Raw genomic sequence first — 15,851 nt, forward strand, 5'->3', positions numbered from 1 at the left:
TGAAGATGAGGTAAACTCTAACCCCTCTTGTAATTCATCAAGTAGTGATAGTGAAAAAATATCTTATGATGAATTGTGCACAACCTTGCATTCTCAAATTTCAAAAAATAAAGTTCTCAAAAAATCTATTTCTAAATTAGAAAATGAACTTGATGTTTTGAAAAATGAATCTTCTTCTTCCATATCTAAATCTCAAGCACAAATTGTAAATTTTAAACTTGAGATTAAAACCCTTAAGGGTTGTTTGGATGAGAAAACTTGCCAAATTGTTAAACTTCAAGATGTGGCAAGCTCTTCCAAATCTTATGAAGATGACACTAACGATTTTCTAAATCAAATAACCCATCTTCATAATGAAAATGAAAGGTTAAGATTATGTCTCCATGGATTCCTAAATGGTGATAAAATAATTGACATAATCTTAAAGAAAGCTAGTCATAGACATAATCATGCATTTTATGATAGGACTAGCTTATCTAACCCTCATGTTAGATGCCATTATTGTGAAATAAATAGTCATTACCAATTCCAATGTGCATCTAAGATTAGGGATTGTGGTGGAACCAAGAAAGCTTGGGTTCCCAAAGCCCCCATACGATTTTTATCATATGTGCTTCAGAGAATTAGAGGCTTACTCTTTAAATTGAATATCTTTTTCTGGTTAATTAAAATTTTTCCTCTTGTATTGAATTTGTTTTTCCAAAAGGGGGAGTTCTAGGTTTATCTTTTTCCTTGAAAAAAGGGGAGCTTTAAATTGAATATTTATCCCTTTGTTTCTCTTTTACCTCAATCTTTTTTATTGATGCCAAAGGGGGAGAGAATTCTAGTGTAAGGAAAAATATGTATGCTTTTATTGGAAAATCTCTTGTGCTTGTCATCATCAAAAAGGGGGAGATTGTAAGCCCATTGGTTTCCACCTTGACATTCCCATCTTATTTTGATGATTCCAATACACAAGTGATTTATGATCACTAATGTGTTTGATTGTCTAAGTTGTAGATCACATTGGTGCTAAGACAAGATTGCTTGGATTGAGGCCAAGAAGCACTCATTGAACCACATTATGAAGGCCAAAGACATCGAAGATCCAAGACGAATGAAGACTTGAAGAATCGCATTGAAGATCGAAGTCATGTTAGAATGTATAAGATCTAATCTTAATTTAGATTTTAAGAGGCATTAATAAGTTAATCTCACACACCCTAAATATATAAGAGATTGTCTTTGTGGTGTTCCAACTCTTTGGAACCCTCATAACAATCCCAAATTGGTGTAATGTTGGAAGCCCAAAAACAAGAATTGAAAATCTGCTTGACATAGGCTTCTCGGAACTCCGAGATAATTGTCGGGACTCCGAATATTCCTCGGAGCTCCAATAAATGGTCCAGTAGCTTTTTTCCAATTTCTATTTGTATTCCCAGAACTCCGAGAAATATTCTCGGAATTCCGAGAACACTATAACGGTCTGAATTATAAGCGTTGGGAATTTTTGCAGGAATTACCACAATGCCCCTGAACGGTCATATTTGGATTTTTCTATAAATATGGGCATTCCAAACACCCCAACTATCAATCCTAACACTCTAAAAACATACTTGAACATCCTAAGAGTGAATCAAATTGCTTGCCATCACAGACAATGGTGACATGAAGAGCTCTAGCATGATTCCGACCTTGAGGAGGCAGCTCCTGATCTGAGAAACTAATGACTCTGGCAGCCTGGGTTAGAGCAACAACCTCAGCCAATTGTTCTGGAGATATTTCTGAGGATACCTGCGTAGTATTCAATTCTCTTCTCCTCGAGTCAATGCCTCTGGATTTTCGACTCTTAGTTCAGCAGGTTTGAAGATCCTTCCTCCCCTAGTAACATGTCTGATCTCATCTAGTTCCGGCTCGTCATAAGTAATAACTTGAGGAACTTGTGGCTCATAGGTCCAAGGGAGATACAGACCCTCTTAGGTATGACTCATCACAGAAGATGATTTGAGGTCCAGAAACGGGTTCTAAGGCACAGATGAGGGTGAGAGGGTCAAACTGTGAATCTCCTATGGTTATGGCATTAATGGCAGCAAGAGGATTGGCATGACCAGGTAGCGGGTTTTGGGTAACATTGGGTCTTGGCTGGAATGCAATGCCTTGCTCATCAATGAGTTTCTGAATTCTAAATTTCAAGGCAATGCAATTGTCAGTAAGATGACCAGGACCCCTGTGATACTCATAGTGTTGGTCAGCTCGCCAATTTGCAGGTAGAGGATTGGGGGGGTCCTAATGGCGGGTAGAGTTATGCGGCCTGAAGCAAGACATTGCTTAAGTACCTCTGAAGGGGGAATGGGGAGAGGGGTAAATTCTACCCTTGGTTGTGATTGGGGTCGAGGTGGAGCAGTGGTTTGAGCATAGTCCATCACAAGAGGTTCCTGGGATCTAGAAGACTGAGCATTGGACCGGGAAATGTTACTAACTTGGGCTAGAGGGGACTTTTTAAAATCTCTGGTGTTTGGGTTGCTACGGTTGAATACACCTTGAGCCATAGCCTCCTTTATCTGGGTGTCTGCCACGATGAAGTGTTTGAAATCCGGGTAATACTGTAGAGACATGTGATACTGGAGTTGGGGGAGATATTCTTCATAATTATTTGGACCTGCTCTTCCTCAGAAGGGAGCTCTATCATTTGCACTGCTAGTCTCCTCCATCTTTTCACAAAGGTTAGAAAAGATTCCTTCGAGTCTTGCTTGGTTCTCTCTAAATCCTTTCTAGTGATTTCTGTCCCATCATCGTACTTGAATTGCTTGATGAATTGTTTGCCAATGTCCTTCCATGTCCTATAACGGGTTGTGTCTAGCACCATGAACCATCTCCTAGCAACTTTAGTGAGTGAAACGGGGAATAATTGGGTCATTTGCTCAGGAGATAAGCCTTGAGGCTGACACATGATGGTAAACATCTGTAAGTGGGTGATTGGACAACCCACACCGTCATATTTATCAAAATCCGGCATTTGAAAATTGGCAGGGAGACGGATTTCGGAAAACAATGTAAGATCACTTGGGTTGAAACCACCCTGGTCCTAAAGCTTGATGTCTTGAACTTTCCTGGTAAGACTTTCTAATTTCTCCATAACCGTCTTATCAACCGTGGACTGAGAAGGCTTACTGTGATCCTCGATGTACTGTTCTTTTTTCAAGTCTTCTTCGGTTTTATCAGGGGTAGGGATGAACACTGGCTGGGAAGGTGCTGCTGAAGTAGTTGTATGGTGCATAGGCCCTTTATCTTTGGACGACGACGGGCCCAACTTCTCGGAAAGCTGGGCCTTGATAACTCGGTTCTCCTCTTTGAGCTCTTGAAGTTGTTGGAGAATTAAGGTGTAGACACCCCCATTTTGCTCTGCTTTAATCAACAAGGAAGTTAATGTTCTTGTTATCAGCCATTTTCAGTGTTTTCTATTCCCGTGTCCATCCCTTATGCTTTCCCGATCTTTTCAATCATTTCCGTCGTGCTTCGCATTTTTTCGCTAAGTGTTGAGGAGGGTTGTTTACAAAAACTTAAACAAGAGAGAGGTTGGACTCATTGGCTGGGCCCGCATTAAACATTTTAACTGGAATGGGATCAAGTAAGTGTACCCCGTATTGTTTTTGATGAAAAGCATGAGTTTTGAATTTATAAACGAAACCAATGTCTCAATATAAATTTCGAGTCCAATTTCAAGTAGAGTTCGGAAGCAAAGCAAGGCCCACAATTTTAAATCAAGGGAGAATTCGTGGGGGCCACCTCCGAGAAGATGAATTTCGACCATAATTGGATGTGCCCCACCCCATGTGTGAAATAAACATCACTCGATCTGCGTATAAGGTTTAGAATGGTGAATTGGTTCCTTCTTCGGATACTCTCGAGCACATGGTTCGTTTCTATCTCGGCTTTAGATTTGGATGTTGAGCGTCATCATATCATTATAGCAACACTGAGTTGGTATGGAAGAGAGTATAATAATATTTAAATGCTATTTTATGGAGCAAGCATATCTTGGTTTGACAACCACCGGCATCTCACTCTCCATTATAAAAAGAAAAGAAAAAACAAGGAAAGATATCAACAAGTAGAAAGAAAAAAAAAGAAAAAAGATATTTTAAGGGAAATTAGAAAGTTGAGATTTTGGAAAAGCTTTCTAAAAGGGGGTAATATTATGTAATAAAAGGAAACGTGTTATGTTGCTTGGGAAAGATACCCAAGCTGGCCCTCATTTATTTCCATTTCCAAGCGTATCAATTTTCTATTCTAAGAGGGTAAGTGAGTGAGGAAATTTGGAAAAGGAAGAAAAGAGAGAAACCTACACTGGGTAAAGGGGAAGGGAGGTCGGAGAAAAAAGAAAGAAAAAGAAAGAAGAAAAAGAAGGAACCAGAGCAGCAGCTCTGAGATTTCTCACAGAAAAGAAAGGATCGGCTCTCGGTTTTTCGGACTCTGCACAGCCGTTTCTCGCGCTCTCTATCATACGTTCTGTTTCTTACAGTTTTTCTCATTATCATATTGTTTTTCACGCTCAAACTCTCTATTTCTCTGTTCCTCTCACTCTCTGTTTCTCTCTACACAGTCATCTCTCTCTCGAGCTCTCCATACTCCCATCTCACCTTCTCATCTCTCATCTCTCTGTTAGAAAAAGATATACGGTGGCTCTGTTTTGCCCCCCGGAAGAGCAGCTCAGAAATTAAAAAAAAAAAAAAAAACCGAAAAGCAGAGCATCGGCTCTCTTTCTCTCCTCCTTACCCACCCTCTGTTTGTCTCTCTCCTCCTCACCCACCCTCTGTTTTTGTCTAAACTCCCATCTCACCCTCTGTTTTAACTCCCATCTCACCCTCTGTTTTTTTTTAAAAACTCCCATCTCACCTACGGTTTTCATCCTCACTCTGTTTTATTTGGTTTCACTCTCTCCATCTGTTTCTATGATTTTTCCTCTTACTCTGTTTCTTTAAAAGTTTTATTCTCTATCTCTCTGTCTCGGTTTTACCCTCCCTTCCTCTCTCACCATCTATATCTCATCTATCCTACTCTATCTACTTTCTTTCTGTTCTTTATTACTCTCTCTCGTCTATCTGTATAAGGGGAGAATACGTTGGCTCTATCTGTCTCTCACGTTGTCTCAATCCTTCTTACTCCCTCTGTTCACTCTCCCCCTCTATTTCAATCCCTCGATCACTCTCTTGCTTTATTTTTCCACCTCACCCTCTCACATTCTCAGATTTTCTCATTTTATTCTTGATCTCATTTTTTTCTAAAAAACAGAGTATTGTTATCTCGTTTTTTTTACTCTCTCCACCTCTGTTATTATCTCTCAACCTCCTCTCGATCCATCCCACTCTATCTCTCTTAATCACTCTCACTCTCACCCTATCTCTCTCTCTCTCTCTCTCTCTCTCTCTCTCTCTCTCTCTCTCTCTCTCTCTCTCTCTCCACCCCATCCGCAGTGAAGAATACAAAGACAAAAAAAAAAGAAATAAAGAGAATAAAGCGGAGCGGATTGCACGTCGGCGGGATTTTCAGATTTTTCGGCTCTTGGATTGGGCGAGGATCTCGACTACAGGTAGGTACACGATTCTCAGATTTTTTCAAGATTGTTTCGCATTTTTCATGTATTTTGCATGATTTTTAAGCATTTAATTGAATTTAATTCAATATTATATGTATGAGCTAAAAATCATGATCTGCATGAGGGTTTCAAATCCGTTTCGTCCCGAAATTTAATACGATGTTCTACTTAAATAAAGTAAAATAACTATCGGATCGGATCGGACATTGGATCAAATTTTTTTTAGAATTTGAGTGAAGAGTGGAATTTTATTTAAAATAATGGCTGAGAAATTACGAAATTCGAAAAAATAGCCATCTCAGGATGATCTATTTTTTGGAATTTTAAAATTTTATTGTGTTCATCATATTAAAACAAGGTTAGGGGACATTTTCCGGAGTCATAATTTTCTCGAAAATCGTGTTTTAAAAATAGAAAACTCTTCAAAAATATCTTTTTGACGAAGAAAAATAAAATATATACTAAAACAATTCCAAAGTTAATGAAATTTCTTGAAAAAATAATATGATACTGATACATTCTACCATGAATTTTTGAGAATTTCAGGAATTTGATTGGTATATTATTTTATGCTTTCTTTGAAAATTATCAGATTTTGGGGGAATTTTTACTGACATTAGATCACAGATAAAATTCCCAAAATTTTTACAGTAGTCTTATATTCCATATTTCTAGTTGCTGTAACATTTTCAAGTGATTTAGATCTTTTTTCATAGGGGATGTAGTCTTAATTCATAATCTGATCTGAAACTTAAAAAATCTGACACTGATAGTAAATAGTTTCCAAAATTCATGAAAATCTCACAACATGCTATTTTTACTTATATCTTGTTACTGTAAAAATTTCATTGAATTTAGATTCCTATTTCTAGTAGTTTCTGTGTTATTTTTGCAATCTGGTCAATTAATTGTTAAATCAAAATTAAATATGAGCTTAATGTAAAAATCTGCAAACATCCTCCAGTAAACTACATCTCATCATATCTTGTTGCTGTAGAAGTTTCAACTCATTTCGAGTTCGTTTGCAACAGTTTCACTTGTAAAATCACTCATATGATTAAAATTGATAAATTCTATTGAAAATTCGAAATTAATTAAAAATCAATTTAAAGCTTCTAAAAGAACCTCAATCCATTGAAACAGAAATCTTAGGATCTTTAGATTTCCCTGGAAAAATGGCCAGTGCATCCATAATCGTATCACAATTGCAACCAATCTTTGACAATTTGAATATCTAAGCTATAGCATGTTGTTGGCTCCGAGGTTACTGTCTACGGAAATCCTGAGATATGCCAGGCAATAAGATGCTATAACCTAAGTATTAAATTGCACAAGGAAAGAGCGCACGATTCCCTTCCTTGGATGTTATTCTAGGCCGAAATTGGTGAACCCTAGAGCTATTGGTATTCCTTAAATGTCCAGAAACCGAAAATCCTTGAAATATGAAATTAATTAATTTCAAGAACTGAATCGATTTACTTCGTGTCTTTCAGAACCGTTGGATCACGGTTTCCGTCGTAAGAACCATTAGAGCCCAATTTAGGAACACTGGTGTCAGGTCGTGTCTTAAGTTTTAGGGAGTCTTAGGTTTTAGGGAGTCCTAGAGTTAGGAGTCCAGCCTCATCACGTACGTTTGCTATAGATAGCAACCGTGCCATAGGTCTAGTTACACTAGTCACCCAATCTTTCCCTAGGACAAGCCTAGTGAACTAGGATGTAGGCTAACCTGCATTAGTCTAAGGAACAACTTGCATTTAGATAAGAATCATATAGCATCTTAGATGAAATCCTAGGATAATAAAATCCTCAACTTGAATTAAATAACTCTTCTTAAAACTGTTGAAACAGTCAAATCAGTCTAGATCGGTGTCTTAGTTGAGTTAGGCATAAGTAGCTTAGCTTAGGTGCACCGAACTACGTCGACTCTGATCCTAGTGAGGCTTGGGTACGTAGGCAGCTTGGATGTCTGATGGCATACCAACCGCGAGTCAACACTACAACAAATTGTGGTGTTTTGTATATTAATTCTCTTGTAAATGCTTAATCAAATCACTTAGGATTTTTCATGAAATTAGAATTTTAGGAGAACTTTCACTTAGATTGAACTCAAACAGATAAAGGAATCAAGATACACACTTAGGATCCACATTGAAATTAGATAATAGGATGCATGTCACATAGTTCGCACATTAACTTAGAGTTGAATGAGCCATTTAAAATAAATTTAAAAGAGTTAGCTTTTGGAATCGAAGACCGATTATCGGGCAGGAATGGTGCATGTGGTGGATAACTCCCCATACCTTCCATTCTTGTAACCAGGTAGCGAGTCTAGATTTCTGGTTAATTTCGGGTCCTAGATCCCACATCTAGGTGGCGACTCTATCAGTCTCTTTTGTGTGGAATTCGGATTGCCTTAGTGATCCCAAGTTCACATAAAAGACGAATTAAAAGCAATATTAAAATAGCACACGCCAACCGCGTGGGTACGAGAGACCATGAGAGAGCGTGGCGGCTCGCGCCCCACCACCCCTCTCGCGGGATCGGGTCCCACATAAGGCGAGAGTATCGGTAACAACAACGGGTGGAGGATTATCTTAGTTTTCTGCCATTGGTGAGGATGAGGGTGGGAAAGAAGCAGATGACAGGGTTCTCAGAGAAGGTGGTGGAGAGACAGATTTCCTCTCCAACCGTGAAGAAATCCGAACCCAAGGAGTAGTATGCTTACTATGGTGTCACTTCCCTGAAATATTTGAAAGACATATTTTAAAATCACAGAGAAAAACAGACGATGATACACACATAGACGAAAATAATGAAACAGAAAGATAGACTTTATTGATCAATCATTAAAGCTTGAGTACATGGTTCACTCTTTCAAAGATAAACTGATAAGATTAAACATGAAACTAAACATTCTTTCTAGACTTCTTCTTCGGACGATAATCTTCCTCAACTGACTCCTTTAAAGGTTTGATGATTTTGACATCCCAAGCAAATGAAACGGCTCTGACAATCTTGGGCTTGAGATCCTCAAGCGGATAAAAATGACGAAAGGGAGGCACAATAGGTTGCTCCCTTCCATACTGACGCAGAATCCTGGCAGGAACATAAAAGGAAGTCTTTTTGAGACCAAGAAGGCGAATGTAGTTAGCTTCTCCAGTGTTGAAGACAGCTTCTTGGATTCTAGAAATTTGCCAACGAATCTGATCTTGTTGGCGAGAACTTAACCAATCAGCCTAATCGCTTTTATGATCGAAGAAAACATCGTGACGCCATTCGTTGAAGGTGTACAATGTATGATCGAAATGTACAGGAGCTTGTGGCATAACCACACCTGGAGTAATGCAGGACATCCTGAGAAGGACCCAACGAAAGAGCGAACGTAAGAACCTGGACCTGAGCTGGCACGAAGACGAGCCATATCATCCAATCCATTGAAGGTTTCTGCAAGTATAGTAGGAATTGGATTGGCGCCACGATCCATTTGATCAACGAGATCCAGAAGAACAGCTGACGCGAAGCGAGAAGGCTGGTCGACGTCGAGCTTTTTGAACATCGATCTGGCCACAGTGTCCAACAGGAGGGTAAATGTCGATCAGTTGCTGCATGGACACTTCTTGGCCTTTTATGAAAGAGTCCATAGATTCATCTGGATTATTCATTAAGCGAAGGAACAAAGGACGATAATCCGGCACACAGGATGGCTTCACCAAAGGGCCATCCACAGGATATTCCAACAAGGCACACCATTCTTCAAAAGTGAGACACATTTCTTGGTTGCCAAAACGGAAGACATGAATGATCGGGGTTCCAACATTCTGATGCGGCATAGAGTAATCCCCAATCGAGCTTAATGGTTGCGATGTAGCAGAAGAGATTTTTCTCTTGCTCACCTATGGCATAGATGTGTGATTCCTTTAATGTACCACGGATCCAAGCAAGAATTTTACAAGTAGACATGGTGCATGTAAGCCAAGAGAAGGGATACAAGAAGGATCAAGATTACATAAACATGAGATTGGGACAAGTTCCTGCTAGTTTAAAGAAAGTATGAAGACATGATCGAATCACATGATAGAAAAATGAATAGCATATGATCAAAAGATTAGATGAAATTGTATAAGATTGCTTTCAACAGATAGATCAAGAATAGACCAATCCTATGAGATCTTGGGAAAGATGGGATTTATATCCTAATCCCAAAGGGATAGTTTTTTAATCTTTTTACATTTTGACAAGGGTTACCTGAAGGCATCAATCTTAACCTAATCTAACGGAGTGGAGAGAGGATCTCGACTCATGACTTTGTGTGTGTACCTAAGGACCGATCGTAGCCATTGGAAGATGGACTATGGCCTAATCTAGACACAAATGGGTAGGATATCCTAAGCTAGGCTCACACACGTGATGCACGTGTGTTCATATACTACATGCATGTGTAGGTTAATCTAAGGGGTAAGGCCAAGAGTTCCCATAGCGCGAAGCCGTGCTCAATATACTGTACCACTGTCCGACGTATCAGTACGTGAACAAGAGATCCGTTTACGCACCATAAAAGTACTAGGCTATGAGTGGAATGCTTCTCTAGCACAGAGGCACTAGGTGATTAAATCATAGTCAACCATGCTAGATAACACTCCGGGTTCCTAAAATAGGATGTGTGTGCATGTGAGATGCAAGGGTTTGGATACAAGTGATGTAAGTGTGTGCAATAAGTTCTCGCGATTCTATGATGCCTTCAGATTTTGTTAGATTAAGTTTGAGTATTATGTGATGAGAAAGTAAACAAACTAATCTACCAAGCATATAAAAGATAGAGTTTTTATGAGCCAGTTAAATTAAATTCAAATGAGTTATCCTTTGAAGTTTTAATGAAGTCAGGTGGTCCCCAGCAGAGTCGCCAAACTGTAGGACCCGATCCCGCGAGAGGGTCGCGAGCGCGCGAGGTGCTATACTCTCTCTTGGTCTCTCGTACCCACGCGGTTGGCGTGTGCTTTTTATTATTGATTTTAATTATCCAACCAAGCAGGAAGCAACCAAGCCATAGGGTGCAAACAAATGTGCAACCCAGTACCCATAAGGGCAGGGGTAAGCTGCCGAGCCTAGCAAGGTGTGATTTAATTCATCTTTTCTGTGAACTTGGGATCACTAAGGTAATCCGAATTTCACCTAAAAGAGAATGACGTAGTCGCCACCTAGATGAGGGATCTAGGACCCATAATTGACCAGAAATTTAGACTCGTTACCTGGTTACGAGAATGGAAGGTATGGGGAGTTACCACCACATGCTCATTCCTGCCCGATTATCGGTCTTCAATTCCAAAAGTTAACTTTTTTGAATTTCTTTTAAATGACTCACTTAACTCTATATTAATATGCGAATTAAGTGACATGCATCCTAAAATCTAATTTTAATGTAATTCCTAAATGTGTATCTTGATATTCTTAATTTGTTTGAATTCAATCTAAGTGAAAGTTTTCCTAAAATTCTAATTTCATGGAAAGTCCTAAGTGATTTAATTACTTTTAATTTAAGGATTAATATACAAAACCCCACCACTTATGTGTGGAGCCGACTCGGGCTTGGTATGCCACTCAAGTATCCAAGTTGCCTACGTATTCCCTCACTGGAATCAGAGTCGATCGTCGTTCGGTGCACCTAAACTAAGCTACTTATGCCTAACTCATCTAGGACACCGATCTAGACTGGATGGACAGTTTCAACAGTTTAAGAGAGATTATTTAGTTCAAGATGAGTAGCTTTTATTATTCTAGGACTTCATCTAGGATGCTATATGGTCCTAGCTAAGTGCAAGACGTCCCCTTAGACTAATGCAGGTTAACCTACATCCTAGGTAACTAGGCCCGCCCTATAGGAAAAGTGAGGTGACTAATATGACTTGATCTATGGTACGATTGCTATCCATAGCAAACGGCCGTGATGAGGCTGGACTCCTAACTCTAGGACTCCCTAAAACCTAGGACACAACGAGACGTAGGTGTTCCTAAGGGGGCCCTAAGGGTTCATACGATGGGAAACGGTTCCAAAGACATCAAGTTAATCCAGTTCGCTGGAATTGATGATTTTTAATTCTTTAAAAGTTGTTGATTCCTAAGATCTAAGGAATACCAATGGCTCTAATTCTGGCAAGTTTGGCCTTGAGTTGCATCCATGGAAGGGCATCGTGCTATCAACCCTTGTATAATTTAACATGTACGTTATAGTATATTATTGCCTGGCATGTTTCTCAGGATTTTCGTGGACAGTGGACCTCGGAGCCAACAACATATTATAATTTACATGTTCAAATTATGCAGAATCGATCACAAATAGTATACGATTATGAATGCGATCTCGGCGGTTAAATTATCCTAGCATGTTATTTTACAAAGGAAATCTATTACTCCTAAGATTTCTGTTTCAGATGGCTTAACGATTGAATACATGACGAAAAGTTAGAGTTCTCTAAAAATTTTCAAGGTGCTTTGAATTAATTTGGATTTTTAAATGAATTTATCACAATTGGATCAGATTAATGATTTTACAAAGAATCCTATAGCTAATTAAGTTATCTGTCGCAGAAACTTTAGGATATGATGTGTTATTTCACAATATATGTTTCTTGAATTTTTCAGGATTTTAGAGATTGAAATTCAATTTGTAATTGATTTTTCACTTTCGGGTCAGATTGATGACATTACACTAACAAATATAGTACATTAATTCCAAATCCAACCAAACTTTTACTAGAACATTTTTGGATAAATAGAAAATTATGAGAAAACTTTCAGACATTAGTTCGATAATTTTCTATTTTTAACAGATATATTTATGTTTTAGTCAGAGCAATTATAAATGAATAACAAATAGTAAAATATTCCCAAAATTCTCAAGAAATTCACAATCTGATTCTGACTAGTCAATTCATCTTCCTACCAAATGTCAGTTTTTAAAGAGTTTGTTTAATGATATGTCCTTCATATACATGAAAATCAGTGATTTTATCAAAACAATTCTAGTAAAAGTAATAAATAAACTCCAAATCTTTTGAAAAGCTTTGTATGATATTCAAACATTAAAAATCTTCTGAGGACCAAATTTCAATCAGTTTTGAATTATTTTGTTATATGAACGATTTTAGAACCATCAAAATCCTATTTTCGGGTATTATTTAAACGAATTTTTGAGCCATCAAAACAAATGAAATCTACCAAAATTTTTATATTTTTGAGGTTCTTTTAACCTCATTAAGACTCAGAAAATATAGTTTCGTGAAAAACCCTTGGTTTTAAAACCCTCACTTTGTAAAACGATTCAAAAGCCACTAGATATTCCAATCCGTTAAGCACCCAATTTTCTCATATAACGATTCCTTTTGTTTACCAAAATTGATAATCAAATAAACTGACCCACCAAAATCATATTAGATCATGCATGGTAGCTTTTATGAAAATCATGAAGAAAACAAAGAAGAAACGGCCCTAAGGATGCTTTTCTACCTTTGATATTATAAAAATAGAGGAACCTACCGTTGATCGCGCTCCTTATCTCTAGGGTGAGTAAATCCGAGGTTTACGCTTTGTCGCACCCTTTTATACGCTCTAGAAAACCCCTTTGATGAAGTTGCGAACCAAAGCTATGTAGGAAGACCCGCAGAAGGATGGATGAGGGAGTAGGAGAGATATATGAGAGAGTGATTTGTGAGAGAGAGATGAGAGGGCTCCTATGGATTTATCCCGGAACGAGAGAGATGAGAGGGCTGTTAGAGGGTCGAGAGATAAGAGAGGGTCAGTGAGATGAGATGAGGGATAGAGAGAGAAAGAACTTCAAAACGTGGGATGTGGTGCGCGCGTCATGGATGGTATACATGATATGACAATGGGGATGGGGGTACTGTGACCGAACAAATTAATTGGGATGATGGTTATAGGTTGTTGGATGATAAAAGCAATTAATTGGATGAGAGGAATAAGAGATTTGCATGCCAAACAAATCCAACTAGTAGATGAGATGGAGAGATCTCCTTTGCCGACCGTTATGAAAAATCGAAATCCCCCAAAAAGCCACTCCTGGTCAACGTATATATTAGAGAGAGAGAGAGAGAGTAAGAGAATCCGTGATTTGGAGGAAGATAAAGAAAAAATGTAAGTTGCTGCCCTGAGAAGAGCAAAAGAGCTTTAAAAAAATCCAATCCCCCCTTCTCTGCTTGCAATCACTTTTTAAGAATTCTATGTTGCTATTTTAATTTCCTCCTTGCCTCTTTTAGGAAGCAACACTTGGCTCATTTTGCAACCTCCATATTTTCTTTCTTATTGTCATTTTATCTCTTTTCCTCCCAAACGTGAGCTGCTTTCCATCTGTTTTTTTTCCAAATCAATGAAGAAATAGCAAAGGCATCCTGCTCGTATGGTGGCTCTCCAAAACGGAAATTAAACTCTCTGATACAAGATATATATCAGCCCATCCTGCTCGTATGGTGGCTCTCCAAAACGGAAATTAAACTCTCTGATACAAGATATATATCAGCCACTTGATTACTTTTCTTAAGAAAATATAGACTCCTAACGTCCAAACAGCCACCTCAGCACACTTAAGCACACGATAGGGTCATTCCAATATCCCAAGGAATTGCAAAATGTTAACAACTTTTAGAAACAATCATTTGCTTTCTATTACAGCAGCCCATGTTTCCATCTTTGACAACATATAAAAGAGATACTTGCACTCTTGTTTATTAGAAAAAAAGCCTTGACATTATGGCAACTTCACACGTGCACAGACTTCCTAAATGGTTTTATTTGCCTATTTCTTATACAACTATGGGACTTGCTAAACATGGGTCACATTGGCTTGGAAGAACCTAGACTTTCTTTTAATCATCAAATTTCGAAATTGAACCACGGACACACTAAAATGAAAACACTCCTGGAAATTTTATCACTTGTAGGTCCCACCAAACATGACCAAATGAGAATCCTCTTAAAATTGAAATTTTTTGTTACTAGTGGGCGCACTTACTATCTTGACTGAGCATGCATTTTCCCCGTGACCGAGACATGTGGTTGGGCCCATGTTCACGTTAAGTAGATGGTTCGGATCATTTGGTGGGCCTCAATGTGAAATGGGTGTGTACCCAAATTATTTCCATAGGGTGATCAAGACCATGTATTGGATCATATCCCCCTACACCCTTCCCATTGGATGATCCAAACCGTCCAAACAATGGGCTAGCATTGTAAATTTGTTGTCACAATGCCATAGCAGACTCCATTTTATAGGATGACCCAAACCATTCATTTAAATGGGCTATGATGTAAAGTAGGTGTCCCCCCCAATCATTTCCATAAGTCGATCCAAATATCCAATTGACAAGCTGTAACATAAGTAGATTGTACCACCACAAACATCATTTTGAAGGGCTGATCCGAGCCGTCCAATTGCTAAGCTATGGTACAAATTGGGTTGCGAAGTGATTTAGCGGCGCACTCCCTTAACCCCTTCTATAAGATGATCCTAGCTTTCCAATGGATGGATCATTCAAGTTTCAATTTCACCACAAAATGCTAGGCCCATTCCTTGGCCGAATTTCCCATGGAATCGAATCATCAAAATTTGGTAGGCCCAACCATTTTGACTGAAACCCTCCACAGAACAAAATTAAATTTATTTTTTTGGCGGGTTCGCTTGTTTCAACTTAGTGAGCCCCATTGCATGTTGGCCGAAAACACATATGGGCCATTCATGGAAACCGATTTTATTTTTTAGATCCGAATAAATTCAAAACCCATGTTTATTAAAAACGATGAGGGGCATACTCGTTTGATGAAAAAATTCAATGTGGGTCCGCCAAATGGGTCCAAATTCTCTCTTGTTTGAATTCTTGTGAGTAACCCTTCCCTACATTTAGCGGAAAATTACAAAAATATGACGAAAATGACCGAAAGGATTAAAAAAATATAAGAAACGGACACAAAAATGGAAAACACTAGAAAACCGATAGAAAAATACTAACTTCTTTGTTGATTAAAGCGGAGCAAAATGGGGGTGTCTACAGAGTCCCCTGCAATCCTCAAAGATCTCCACATGTGAAGGATAGCTCTACCAAGGAACTCTCGAAATGATGCCACATTCGCAACATAGCACGAGTGGCGGTACAAAATGAATGAGATACCTCTCGATTCGGGAACAAGTCTATATTCGAGATGTACCTAAAATAACTCAGAGTTGCCATCCATGGATTGGCCATGGAACCCCAAAAACAAATCCTCTGTGCAA

Source organism: Tasmannia lanceolata, unplaced genomic scaffold (assembly GCF_043159265.1).
Source record: "Tasmannia lanceolata isolate RefF3 unplaced genomic scaffold, GAP_Taslan_0.1 ptg000024l, whole genome shotgun sequence".
In the NCBI taxonomy this organism is placed as follows: domain Eukaryota; kingdom Viridiplantae; phylum Streptophyta; class Magnoliopsida; order Canellales; family Winteraceae; genus Tasmannia; species Tasmannia lanceolata.